Genomic DNA, 14,428 nt, shown 5'->3' on the forward strand with positions numbered 1-14,428 from the left:
GAAAAGACAAGACATTCAGCACAATAAGATCTATAACAGAGACTTCTGTTCATAGCACATCCACAATAATACTGACTAACATTTACGTGACAGTTACTTTTTGTCTCCACTTTTGTAGACTTTAATTTATTGCTATAAACTGAGGCATTCAAGCAGTGAAACATGGTCACATACCACTATCTGAAAGCTGCAAACTAATAAATACAAAAAGAGAAAAATAGAAACAGAAACATTCCATCAGTTTCTCCTAGGAGGAAAAAAAAAAATGGGTAATCAGAATTCTAAACAGTAATGTGCGGCTTGTAATGATATCATGTCTTAAAGATATCTTCAGAAACCCTCACTAGAAAGAGCACAGAGGGGAATACGGGCACAATGGGTGACTACAGATATCGGGCACCGGACCCTACGAGGAAGAACAGAAAGCCTCAGATGGTACGGCACACCCCAGGTGTAATTCTAAGGACACAGTGCCAGAACCCACCACAGATCCCACGGGAAGAACTCGCAGGGCAGAACAGGAAGGAGCAACGGGTTCTGGCAAAGAGAGACTCCGGACGACCTGGGAGCCCCACGGAAAGGGTAGGTGGGGAGGTTTGTTCTTCCTCCCCTCACACCTCTGGCAGTCTGCAGGCCCCCAAACTGTCAGACAGCCCCTCTGTCCTCAGGAGCCCAAGCGCTGCTGCCCTCAGGGAACTGGGAGCTTCTTGAGCACAGAGCACAAGGCCGCTGGCACCCTGGAGGTCGTTCTCCCTCCCCACAGACACAGCCCACGTGGAGGGCACCATACTGCTTTCGCACCCATTGTGTGCCTCTGTGCTGCCCAGGGAGCTTCAGCCCTTCAGTTTCTCATTTCCCTGGAACCGACACAAATGTGCTACACAACCCACTCAGACTGCAGCAGCCAGAGGGCACCAGTGAATCTCGGGTACCTGAGCGATCTCACAGCTGGCACATTCTGGGCAGGCTGCCTACATGTGAGAGGACAGCACCGAATCCCAGAAGGGCTCCTTGAGACACAGGTGTCAAGAATGACAGGTCTCATTCTTTTAGACCCTTCTCATCTTGCTCCTCCCTCCCTCTTCTGTCCACAGCTGCTGGCACAGCCCTGGCAGTTCCTGCAGATTTCATTCCTAGTGTAATCAGTGACATAACCAGGATGCAAACATGTAACCTGACTTCTCCTCCGTCCAGGTACCACTGTGCAGCAGCTGCTTCTATCTAAGTGGTCAGGCCCTTCCAAGCTCTTTCCACAGCTGTCCCCTTACTATACGTCGTCACTAGTTCCTACCTACCCTTGTAAAAGCACAGCAGCCACAAATATATTTACCGCATTTTGTTTTTGAAAACAAATTCTACTGATCAAAATATCACTAAATAGAATTGCTGTTATTAAACTCTCACGTATTTACTATTTATTCCCCATACTTTTCCATCTCCTGTTTCCTCAACATCTTGACTTGACTATCCAACCTTTTAAAATCTTCAGGTTTCAGGCACTCTCTTTGTTAGTTCCACCTTCCAAAACATCCTACTCCAAACTCTTTCTCTTTGAATGTCATTGGACCTTTCACACGTTCACATGTACCATGCAATTTTACATTTGGCCACGGCTTGACCCGGAAGAATTCTTTAGCTTGTAGGTCAACATACTTCAAAGCCCAAATTGATTCTTTCCCACTTCTAAGCCTTATTTTTTACCCTACAGTATGATGGCCTCTTAAAAAAATGCAGCAAACTAGCAGAATTATACTGTACAGCTGTAATGTCCTTAGCACACTATTATTTTCTGACCTATAAGCTGAAAACTGTAAGACGATCAGCCCTTATATGCAAATGCAGAGGTCAGACTGTGACATCACACCCCCCCTTCTTGGATTTTAACTTCACTCAATGCTTAGATTTTAACAGCATAACAACAACAACAACAAAACATAGTACCTCCGAAGCCCAATCCCAAGGTGACGACGCTTCCTCTTCCTTCGGTCCAGATGTTAACAAGGACATCTTAGCTGTAAAATGTCATTCACAGAGTCATTTATGAGAACATGTGTGACTGTATACTTCAAATACCTACACAAGTCTACTGCCATTCACTTTTATTCAGATGAAATAAAATTAATAGCAAAAAATTATTTCAGAATTGATGTAGATTAAAAGAACAAAAGGTAGGCCGCATGAAGGAATACAAGAAAAGAAAAATAATTACAAGAAATGGTTGTTACATTTGAAACCACATACGTTAACTAGTGCCTTTATAACAGTATTTACGCATGGAAAAATCTCAGAGATATTCACTGATTTACCGCTTCTGCTATTTTCACGCCTTACAGTAAAACTGACATTACTTTTTGGCTCTCGTGGAGCATTTTCAATAATACTCATACCATTTTCCTCTCTTAAACCTGCTGGCTCTGTTGTCTCCTCCTGTAAAAAAAAAAAAAAAAGAAATGCACTTCAGAGCACATTGTATTTATTCTCTCATTCACCCACTCACTCAGTCAGATAACACACAGTCACTGTGTCTGCCAAATCATGGGCAATATTCTGGGACAAAGCGGAACATATAAATAGAAGGCAGATTCTGCCTGATATTCAAGCGGGACTTGAGATGTATGGAAACAAATAAGAAGAGAAATGGGTAAGTCACTAAGTCACCAGTTCGACAAATGGACTGAACAAAGTCTAGTGAGGGCACAAAGGAGAGAACAGTCCGTTATAACTGGGAAACTCCAGAAACGCTACAAAGAGTGAAATGGATTTTGAAAGGCACACAAAATACAGACCGAAGGTGTGAAGAATTTCTTGACATGTGGGATCAGCACAAGGATAAGGAAGCAGCCAGGCAAATAGGGGAAGCAAAATAATGTGGTGAACTGCAAAACAGCTACAGGAAGCGGGATGGAGAGGGAAAACGGGAGAATCAGTCATGGAATGAGGATCCCCTCAATGAGGAGATGTCTTACATCTTCACAAATATATTTCAGAAAGGTCACCCAGGCAGCAATGGAAAGCTAAATGAACTTACCAAGCGGGGGTCTTCCAACATCATAAGTCAGAGAGTGAGTAAGCGTAACAAGATAGGAAAAATGGTGAGCAGGTAGAAGATACAGAACTTGCTGAATGACAGAATTGGCGACTGGGGGGAGGACTGGAGAGCTGGACTGTTCCTGCTTGAGTCTTTCACTGCTATTTATTCGGGGTGGTTTACTGGGGTGAAGAAGCCAGATGTCGGAGTATATTACGGACAGTCAGGAAGACTCAGAAAAGGGTCAAGGACAGCTTCACCTGGCAATGCGTCAAAGTTCAGGCACCCAGTGGACGTGATGCACAACACAGAGCTGGGTAAACACACTGGGCGTAGGATTCGGTAAGCTTACTCGGGAAAACTGTCTGGAGTTATGAAGGTAAATATTTGAAAACCATACAAAAGCGGTAGAATTCAATAAGGCAAACATAGAAAGAACTCGCTAATTCTAGAAGGATAAGGAGAGGAGGGAAATAAAAGACGGGATGCAATTTTTCAATTGCATAACTCAGTGTCTGATTCAAGGATATGAAATATACTTTTATTTATATACGCAAATATTTACTTCCAGAAAATTGCCGGAATATGCATGTTTAAATCAAATGAAATGAAATGGCTGAATTCTACAACACTGATTCAAAATGCCAGTTCAAGAGGATTCCTTTGTAAAAATTTATCGGATAGGTGTTAAACTGTAGAAGACCTCCTTCTCCATTTGTGTGATTACAGAATTAGGAGGCATCTTTAAATGCTACTATAATGTAAAAAGGTGACATAATACTCATTGTTGAATTTCACGTGCTTTTCCTTCTGCCCCGCTAAAGGACATACTAATAGCTCTAATGTCCACTTTATGCCAGATAGGGTAGTACTTAAGAGTGGGAGAGAACATCTAGTATGAAGAAAAGTAAAGCCATGATTATCCACGTTGAAGATTAAAAATCTTCAGGTACACCTACGATCGTCAAGGGGGACCCAATGTTCCTAGGAAGACAGAAGAATTTGACTGAAATGTCAAATGTACAGGGTTCCTCAGTTTTAGAGATGAATGACTGTACAGGCCAGGTGGAACAACTGTGAATACGACAGTTCACAAAGCATCCCGGGAACAATATAAAGCGTGCCCTTAGCGGGAGATATTTTTAAAATTAAAAAATCATCGCCCAGAGATGATTTTGTATACTCCTTTGGAAACCATGCCTTCAGCATGTTTCTGTGATAAAAGGTAGTTTATGTGAGCAAGCAATCGACAATTCTGTTTACGTTCACGTGGGATGTGTACATACAGGTGGCCATTAGGTACCGATATTATTGCCACAAGATAGATCAGAGTAACTCCAGAAAGAAATAATCGCTGCATTTATTTCTCTAAGAGGGTTGTGGCTCAAAATTGCTTTTCTGATTTCATCGAAAGAGACTGAGAACCTCCTGTATATAACCTCACATTTCAATTTTCGTTAACAAAGATATCCAATCAAAGGCTTATTTATTTCTCTCTCCTTATTCTCCAAAAGATCTAAAACAGCCACCAAGATTATATCAAACAATAAGATAAATTACTTAGGTAACTGATGGAATGACTGAACACTAAGTTGGACACGTTTACCAAGAAACAAAAGAGTCAAAACTACTTTGCATCATGTAGGACAGATTTTACTAGATTCAAGACAAGACATCACTTTACTAAATTGAAAAGAAGTGAGGATTAAATTTTCTTTACTTCCCACATGGATTCTAATTGATGCTCACTAGGTGTACACATATGAGGACTAACATGTGATAATTTGAAACATTCATTTTAATAGAACCATACAGGGTAACTGGGATATCCATCACCTTAAATGATTCTCTTTTCTATATGCTAGCAACATTCAAATTATCCTCTTCTAGCAATTTTAAAATGCCCAGCTGATTAATGTTCATGACACTCATCTTAAACTCTCTTTCAGTCCTTCATTAACATCAGGGATATGTCATTCTGAAGAATCTTTTGCACTGACTGCCTCTCGTTTCTTAATTCGCATTTATTTTTATTTATTTTTTTTTTATTTCAGTTCATCATGGGGGTACATAAGTTCAGGTTATATACATTGTCCATGTCCCGCCCAGCCCCCTGAGTCAGAGCCTCAAGCGTGTCCATTCTCCAGACAGTGTGCCTGGCACTCACCATGCAGTCATACCTCCATCCCCTCCCACCCCACCTCCCAGAGTCTTAATTTGCATTGAAAAGCATTTCCATCTAGCACTCTGGGAGGCCTGGGCTGCTGGATCCTCTGAGCTCAGGAGTTCCAGACCAGCCTGAGCAAGAGCAAGACCCCTTCTCTACTAAAAATAGAGAGAAATGAGCAGGACAACTAAAAATTTATAGAAAAAAATTAGCCAGGCATATTGGCGCATGCCTGTAGTCCCAGCCACTTGACAGGCTGAGGCAGGAGGATTGCTTAAGTCCAGGACTTTGAGGTTGCTGTGAGCTAGGCTGATGCCACGGCACTCTAGCCCGCTGTCTCAAAAAAAATAAGAAAAATAAAAGTAAAAAATAAAAGCATTTTCTTCATATTTTTTAATGTGGAGAGATCCTGCTCTCATTTAACTCCACTATTTCTGAGGTGTTTTTATACTTATCTGCCATATTGACGATCTTATTCAATCATTACGTTTATCTTGCCCTTCTCACATGAATTCTTCCCCTTCATTCATTCCTCCATCCACATATTTGTGGAGCAGCACTTTTGGGTTGCTTTCTAATTCTTTGCTCACACAGTGGCAGCCCTAAGAATTGTTTCCTCCCACCAAAGTTTATAAATCTCAATCCTGTACATCTCTCTCTCTTGTGATTACACTGGTTTCTATGATGACCTTGAGGCCATCCATTTCTTTCTAGGATCCTTGTCAGCATGATGAGGGTCAGGGGGTGGTATGTGAACACAGCCTGGGGAAAAGAAGGGGTTTTTGTTGTGGTGGTTCCTTAAACTAACTTACCTCTGTGTGACCTTCCTCAGTTGAAGACATCAAGAAAGGTTGCAGACCAGGGCCATGTGTTTCAACGAAACGAGCATGAAAGCCCTGGACTTTGACTGACGTGGGAAGGCTTTCAACCACATCTCGATGATGAGAAATACCGTCCTGTAACATGGTTTCCTTTTCTGTTCCCACACCATTATATTTGCCTTTTAGTACTGCAAAAATAAAGAGTATTTGAAAATATGTGTAATTAGTTAACAAGGAATAACACAATATGGGCAGTCTTGAAATAGCTTACCACTTTTTGTGAGTTGCTGAGAAGTGGCCATTGGCTTCGACAATCCTGGTTGTGCAACATTCTAGAAAGAAAAACGGAAGCCTTAATAAAAATGAGTATCAACACGGGTAACTCAAGTGTAATGTTCACCATTACCAGACAAATCAACACAACGTGCACAGATTGTGGAATAACTTGAATGTAGACCCAACACTCAATTCTGTCATTATTTAACATATATCTTCATGTGGGGAGAGCGTTATGGGAGCTACTACAGATGTCCTCAAAATATTATCCCCCTCATCCCTACTTCATTACTATACAAACACTATGATTCATTTAGAGTATTTTCTTAACCAGAATAACCTAGGACAAAAATTTTCCGACATAGTTGAGAGCATTTCTGAAACAACTAACATTAAGGAACTTACAGTCATCATGTGCTATATTTTTACATCCATCCACGTGATTTATATTTGTATGAATTATCTCTTGCCCATGAATATGTGGGAGTTTAGTTTTTACTAGTACCTTACCTAAAACGATGGAGATTAACAGTACTATAAGACAGTTCTATCTTGTTTGACAAAAAGGTACAGAGAAATGATTGTGTCCTTCAGGTCTTTGCAAGAAGGAGAGAAATAAACAGGAATAAAACTCATATGGCACAGATGGATGAAAGAAAGGCACACATAGCTACTACAAAGAAACCTGTAACTAAATACGGAGGCAGAGAGGGAATGAAGAGACAGACACTGAAGAAACGTCTCCTGCAAGGAAAACTTAGGTGGATGTAAAACCATTTCAAAAGCTGCGGGCACATGGATGAACACACAAACAAAACCAAGAAACATTTCCGCTCAATTATGAACGTAAATCAAGAAAGAAAAGACAAGACATTCAGCACAATAAGATCTATAACAGAGACTTCTGTTCATAGCACATCCACAATAATACTAACATTTACGTGACAGTTACTTTTTGTCTCCACCTTTGTAGACTTTAATTTATTGCTATAAACTGAGGCATTCAAGCAGTGAAACATGGTCACATACCACTATCTGAAAGCTGCAAACTAATAAATACAAAAAGAGAAAAATAGAAACAGAAACATTCCATCAGTTTCTCCTAGGAGGAAAAAAAAAAAATGGGTAATCAGAATTCTAAACAGTAATGTGCGGCTTGTAATGATATCATGTCTTAAAGATATCTTCAGAAACCCTCACTAGAAAGAGCACAGAGGGGAATACGGGCACAATGGGTGACTACAGATATCGGGCACCGGACCCTACGAGGAAGAACAGAAAGCCTCAGATGGTACGGCACACCCCAGGTGTAATTCTAAAGACACAGTGCCAGAACCCACCACAGATCCCACGGGAAGAACTCGCAGGGCAGAACAGGAAGGAGCAACGGGTTCTGGCAAAGAGAGACTCCGGACGACCTGGGAGCCCCACGGAAAGGGTAGGTGGGGAGGTTTGTTCTTCCTCCCCTCACACCTCTGGCAGTCTGCAGGCCCCCAAACTGTCAGACAGCCCCTCTGTCCTCAGGAGCCCAAGCGCTGCTGCCCTCAGGGAACTGGGAGCTTCTTGAGCACAGAGCACAAGGCCGCTGGCACCCTGGAGGTCGTTCTCCCTCCCCACAGACCACAGCCCATGTGGAGGGCACCATACTGCTTTCGCACCCATTGTGTGCCTCTGTGCTGCCCAGGGAGCTTCAGCCCTTCAGTTTCTCATTTCCCTGGAACCGACACAAATGTGCTGCACAACCCACTCAGACTGCAGCAGCCAGAGGGCACCAGTGAATCTCGGGTACCTGAGCGATCTCACAGCTGGCACATTCTGGGCAGGCTGCCTACATGTGAGAGGACAGCACCGAATCCCAGAAGGGCTCCTTGAGACACAGGTGTCAAGAATGACAGGTCTCATTTTTTTAGACCCTTCTCATCTTGCTCTTCCCTCCCTCTTCTGTCCACCGCTGCTGGCACAGCCCTGGCAGTTCCTGCAGATTTCATGCCTAGTGTAATCAGTGACATAACCAGGATGCTAACATGTCACCTGACTTCTCCTCCGTCCAGGTACCACTGTGCAGCAGCTGCTTCTACCTAAGTGGTCAGGCCCTTCCAAGCTCTTTCCACGGCTGTCCCCTTACTATACGTCGTCACTAGTTCCTACCTACCCTTGTAAAAGCACAGCAGGCCCAAATATATTTAGCGCATTTTGTTTTTGAAAACAAATTCTACTCATCAAAATATCACTAAATAGAATTGCTGTTATTAAACTCTCACATATTTACTATTCCCCATACTTTTCCATCTCCTGTTTCCTCAACATCCTGACTTGACTGTCCAACGTTTTAAAATCTTCAGGTTTCAGGCACTATCTTTTTTAATTCCAGCTTCCAAAACATTCTACTCCAAACTCTTTCTCTTTGAATGTCATTGGACCTTTCACACGTTCACATGTACCATGCAATTTTACATTTGGCCACGGCTTGACCCGGAAGAATTCTTTAGCTTGTAGGTCAACATACTTCAAAGCCCAAATTGATTCTTTCCCACTTCTAAGCCTGATTTTCTACCCTACAGTATGATGGCCTCTTAAAAAAATGCAGCAAACTAGCAGAATTATACTGTACAGCTGTAATGTCCTTAGCACATTATTATTTTCTGACCTATAAGCTGAAAACTGTAAGACGATCAGCCCTTATATGCAAATTCAGAGGTCAGACTGTGACATCACACCCCCCCTTCTTGGATTTTAACTTCACTCAATGCTTAGATTTTAACAGCATAACAACAACAACAACAAAACACAGTACCTCCGAAGCCCAATCCCAAGGTGACGACGCTTCCTCTTCCTTCGGTCCAGATGTTAACAAGGACATCTTAGCTGTAAAATGTCATTCACAGAGTCTTTTATGAGAACATGTGTGACTGTATATTTCAAATACCTACACAAGTCTACTGCCATTCACTTTTATTCAGATGAAATAAAATTAATAGCAAAAAATTATTTCAGAATTGATGTAGATTAAAAGAACAAAAGGTAGGCCGCATGAAGGAACACAAGAAAAGAAAAATAATTACAAGAAATGGTTGTTACATTTGAAACCACATACGTTAACTGGTGCCTTTATAACAGTATTTACGCATGGAAAAATCTCAGAGATATTCACTGATTTACCGCTTCTGCTATTTTCACACGTTACAGTAAAACTAACATTACTTTTTTGCTCTCGTGGAGCATTTTCAATAATACTCATACCATTTTCCTCTCTTAAACCTGCTGGCTTTGTTGTCTCCTCCTGTAAAAAAAAAAAAAAAAAGAAATGCACTTCAGAACACATTGTATTTATTCTCTCACTCACCCACTCACTCAGTCAAATAATACACAGTCACTGTGTCTGCCAAATCATGGGTAATATTCTGGGACAAAGCGGAACATATAAATAGAAGGCAGATTCTGCCTGATATTCAAGCAGGACTTGAGATGTATGGAAGCAAATAAGAAAATAAATGGGTAAGTCACTAAGTCACCAGTTCGACAAATGGACTGAACAAACTCTAGTGAGGGCACAAAGGAGAGAACAGTCCATTCTAACTGGGAACCTCCAGAAACGCTACAAAGAGTGAAATGGATTTTGAAAGGCACACAAAATACAGACCGAAGTTGTGAAGAATTTCTTGACATGTGGGATCAGCACAAGGATAAGGAAGCAACCAAGCAAATAGGGGAAGCAAAATAATGTGGTAAAACTGCAAAACAGCTATAGGAAGCGGGATGGAGAGGGAAAACGGGAGAATCAGTCATGGAATGAGGATCCCCTCATTGAGGAGATGACTTACATCTTCACAACTATATTTTAGAAAGGTCACCCAGGCAGCAATGGAAAGCTAAATGAACTTACCAAGTGGGGGTGGGGGGCAGGAGTCCAGAAAACTGTCTTACAACATCATAAGTCAGAGAGTGAGTAAGCATAATAAGATAGGAAAAATGGTGAGCAGGTAGAAGATACAGAACTTGGTGAATGACAGAATTGTCGACTGGGGGGAGGACTGGAGAGCTGATTGCTCCTGCTTGAGTCTTTCACTGGTATTTATTTGGGGTTGTTTCCTGGGGTGAAGAAGCCAGATGTCGGAGCATATTAGGGACAGTCAGGAAGCCTTAGACAAGGGTCAAAGACACCTTCACTTGGCAATGTGTCAAAGTTTAGACACCTAGTGGACGTGATGCACAACACAGAGCTGGGTAAACACATTGGGTGTAGGATTCGGTAAGCTTTCTCGGGAAAATTATCTGGAGTTATGAAGGTAAATATTTGAAAACCATACAAAAGCGGTAGAATTCAATAAGGCAAACATAGAAAGAACTCGCTAATTCTAGAAGGATAAGGAGAGGAGGGAAATAAAAGACGGGATGCAATTTTTCTATTACATAACTCAGTGTCTGATTGAAGGATATAAAATATACTTTTATTTATATACACAAATATTTACTTCCAGAAAATTGCCGGGATATGCATGTTTAAATGAAATGAAATGAAATGGCTGAATTCTACAACACTGATTCAAAATGCCAGTTCAAGAGGATTCCTTTGTAAAAATTTATCTGATGAGTGTTAAACTGTAGAAGACCTCCTTCTCCATTTGTGTGATTACAGAATTAGGAGGCATGTTTAAATGCTACTATAAGGTAAAAAGGAAACATAATACCCTATGTTGAATTTCACGTGCTTTTGATTCTGCCCTAGTAAAGGACATACTAATAGCTCTAATTTCCCCTTTATGCCAGATAGGGTAGTAGTTAAGAGTCGGAGAGAGCATCTAGTATGAAGAAAGTAAAGCCATGATTATCCACATTGAAGATTAAAAATCTTCAGGTACACCCACGATTGTCAAGGGGGACTCAATGTTCCTAGGAAGACAGAAGAATTTAACTAAAATGTCAAAAGTACAGCGTTCTTCAGTTTTAGAGATGAATGACTGTACAGGCCAGGTGGAACAACTGTGAATACGAAAGTTCACAAAGCATCCCGGGACCAATATAAAGCGTGCCCTTAGTGGGAGATATTTTTAAAATTAAAAAATCATCGCCCAGAGATGATTTTGTATACTCCTTTGGAAACCATGCCTTCAGCATGTTTCTGCGATAAAAGGTAGTTTATGTGAGCAAGCAATCGACAATTTTGTTTACGTTCACGTGGCATGTGTACATACAGGTACCGATATTATTGCCACAAGATAGATCAGAGTAACTCCAGAAAGAAATAATCGCTGCATTTATTTCTCTAAGAGGGTTGTGGCTCAAAATTGCTTTTCTGATTTCATCGAAACAGATTGAGAACCTCCTGTATATAACCTCACATTTCAATTTTCGTTAACAAAGGTATCCAATCAAAGGCTTATTTATTTCTCTCTCCTTATTCTCCAAAAGATCTAAAACAGCTACCAAGATTATATCAAACAATAACATATATTACTCGGTTAAGTAACGAGAGACCGAACACTAACTTAGAAACCTTAAATAAGAAACAGAAGAGTCAAAACTTAATAATTCATTAATAAAATCTGACAAGCCTGAAAGAGATAGCACTTTACATGATCTATGACACAGGTTTTACTTGACCCTCAGTTCTCTGATTTGTTCCCCTACATCTTCTCATGGGGAGAGGATTATGAGAGCTTATACAGACATCTTCCAAATATCACTCCCCTTACTGCTAATGCATTATTATGAAAGCGTTATGATATCCAATAGATTATTTTCATAACAAGAATAACCTAGGACAAACATTTCCCCAGGTAGTCTGAGCATTTCTGAAATAAGTAACATTAAGTAACTTACATTAATTTTGTGTTATATTTTGCAATGCGTTCCCATGATTTACACTTCTGTGAATTATCTCTTGTCTGGGAATACGTGGGAGTTTAGATTTTAGTAGTACCTTATGAACAAGGGTCGACATTGCAAAAACTTCAAGTTGCTGCTATCGTGGTTTGTCAAAAAGCTAAAGATAAATGATTGTACCCTCTCAGGGCTTTGCAAGAATGGGAGAAATACACAGGAATAAAACCTCTTGGGCAATGATGGATGAATGAAAGGCACACATAGCTACTACACACAAAGCTGTAACTGAATATGGGGTCAGAGAGGGAATGAAGGGACAGAGACTGAAGAAACGTCTTCTGCAAGAAAAATCTAGGTGGATGTAAAACCAGTTCAAAAGGTGGGGGAGCATGGACGAACACCAGAAACAAAAAGAAGAGATATTCCCAGTCTATGAGGTCTGAACATAAATCAAGGAAGAAAAGAAAAAACATTCGGAGCAAAAAGATATATTAACAGACATTTTTGTTCATACCACATCCCTAATAATGAAGTCTTTCCCTTGACAGTTGCTTTTTGTGTCTACTTCTATAGACTTTGATTTTATTGCTGTAAAACGAGACATTCAAGTAGTGAAAAATCTTCACCTACCACTACCAGAAAGCTGAGAAACAAAAACAAAAACAAAACTGTGCAATCAATTTCCACCTTGAGGAAAAATGGGGAATCAGAATTCTAAAAAGTAATGTGCAGCTTGTAATGATATCATGTCTTAAAGATATGTTCAGAAACCCTCACTAGAAAGAACACAGAGGGGAATACAGGCAGAATGGCTGACTACAGATATCAGGCACCAGATCCTACGGGGAAGAACAGAAAGTCTCAGATGGTAAGGCACACCCCAGGTGTAATTCTAAGGACACAGTGCCAGAACCCACCACAGATCCCACGGGAAGAACTCGCAGGGCAGAACAGGAAGGAGCAACGTTCTGGCAGAGAGAGACCCCGGACAACCTCGGAGCCCCATGGAAACGGTAGGTGGGGAGGTTTGTTTTTCCTCCCCTCACACCTCTGGCAGTCTGCAGGGCCCCAAACAGTCACACAGCCCCTCTGTCCTCAGGAGCCCACACGCTGCTGCCCTCAGGGAACTGGGAGCTTCTTGAGCACAGAACACAAGGCCGCTGGCACCCTGGAGGTCGTTCTCCCTCCCCACAGACCACAGCCCACGTGGTGGGCACCATACTGCTTTCGCACCCATTGTGTGCCTCTGTGCTGCCCAGGGAGCTTCAGCCCTTCAGTTTCTCATTTCCCTGGAACCGACACAAATGTGCTACACAACCCACTCAGACTGCAGCAGCCAGAGGGCACCAGTGAATCTCGGGGACCTGAGCAATCTCACAGCTGGCACATTCTGGGCAGGCTGCCTACATGTGAGAGGACAGCACCGAATCCCAGAAGGGCTCCTTGAGACACAGGTGTCAAGAATGACAGGTCTCATTCTTTTAGACCCTTCTCATCTTGCTCCTCCCTCCCCCTCTTCTGTCCACCGCTGCTGGCACAGCCCTGGCAGTTCCTGCAGATTTCATGCCTAGTGTAATCAGTGACATAACCAGGATGCTAACATGTCACCTGACTTCTCCTCCGTCCAGGTACCACTGTGCAGAAGCTGCTTCTATCTAAGAGGTCAGGCCCTTCCAAGCTCTTCCACAGGTGTTCCCTTACTATAAGTCATCAGTAGTTCGTACCTACCCTTGTAAAAAGCACAGCAGCCAGAAATATATTTAGTGCATTTTGTTTTTGAAAACAAATTCTACTCATCAAAATATCACTAATTAGAATTGTTGTTATTATACTCCCAAGTATTTACTATTCCCCACACTTTTCCATCTCCTGTTTCCTCAACATCCTGACTTGACTATCCAACATTTTACAATCTTCAGGTTTCAGGCACTATCTTTTTTAATTCCACCTTCCAAAACATTCTACTCCAAACTCTTTCTCTTTGAATGTCATTAGACCTTTCACACGTTCCCATGTACCATGCAATTTTACATTTGGCCATGGCTTGACCCGGAAGAAAACTTTAGCTTGTAGGTCAACATACTTGAAAGCCCAAATTGATTCTTTTCCACTTCTAAGCCTTATTTTTTACCCTACAGTATGATGGCCTCTTAAAAAAAATGCAGCAAACTAGAAGAATTATACTGTACAGCTGTAATGTACTTAGCACACCATTATTTTCTGACTTATAAGCTGAAACTTGTAAGACGATCAGCCCTTATAGGCCAATGGAGAGGTTAGACTGTGACATCACACCACCCCTTCTTTGATTTT

Source organism: Lemur catta, chromosome 5 (assembly GCF_020740605.2).
Source record: "Lemur catta isolate mLemCat1 chromosome 5, mLemCat1.pri, whole genome shotgun sequence".
NCBI lineage: Eukaryota > Metazoa > Chordata > Mammalia > Primates > Lemuridae > Lemur > Lemur catta.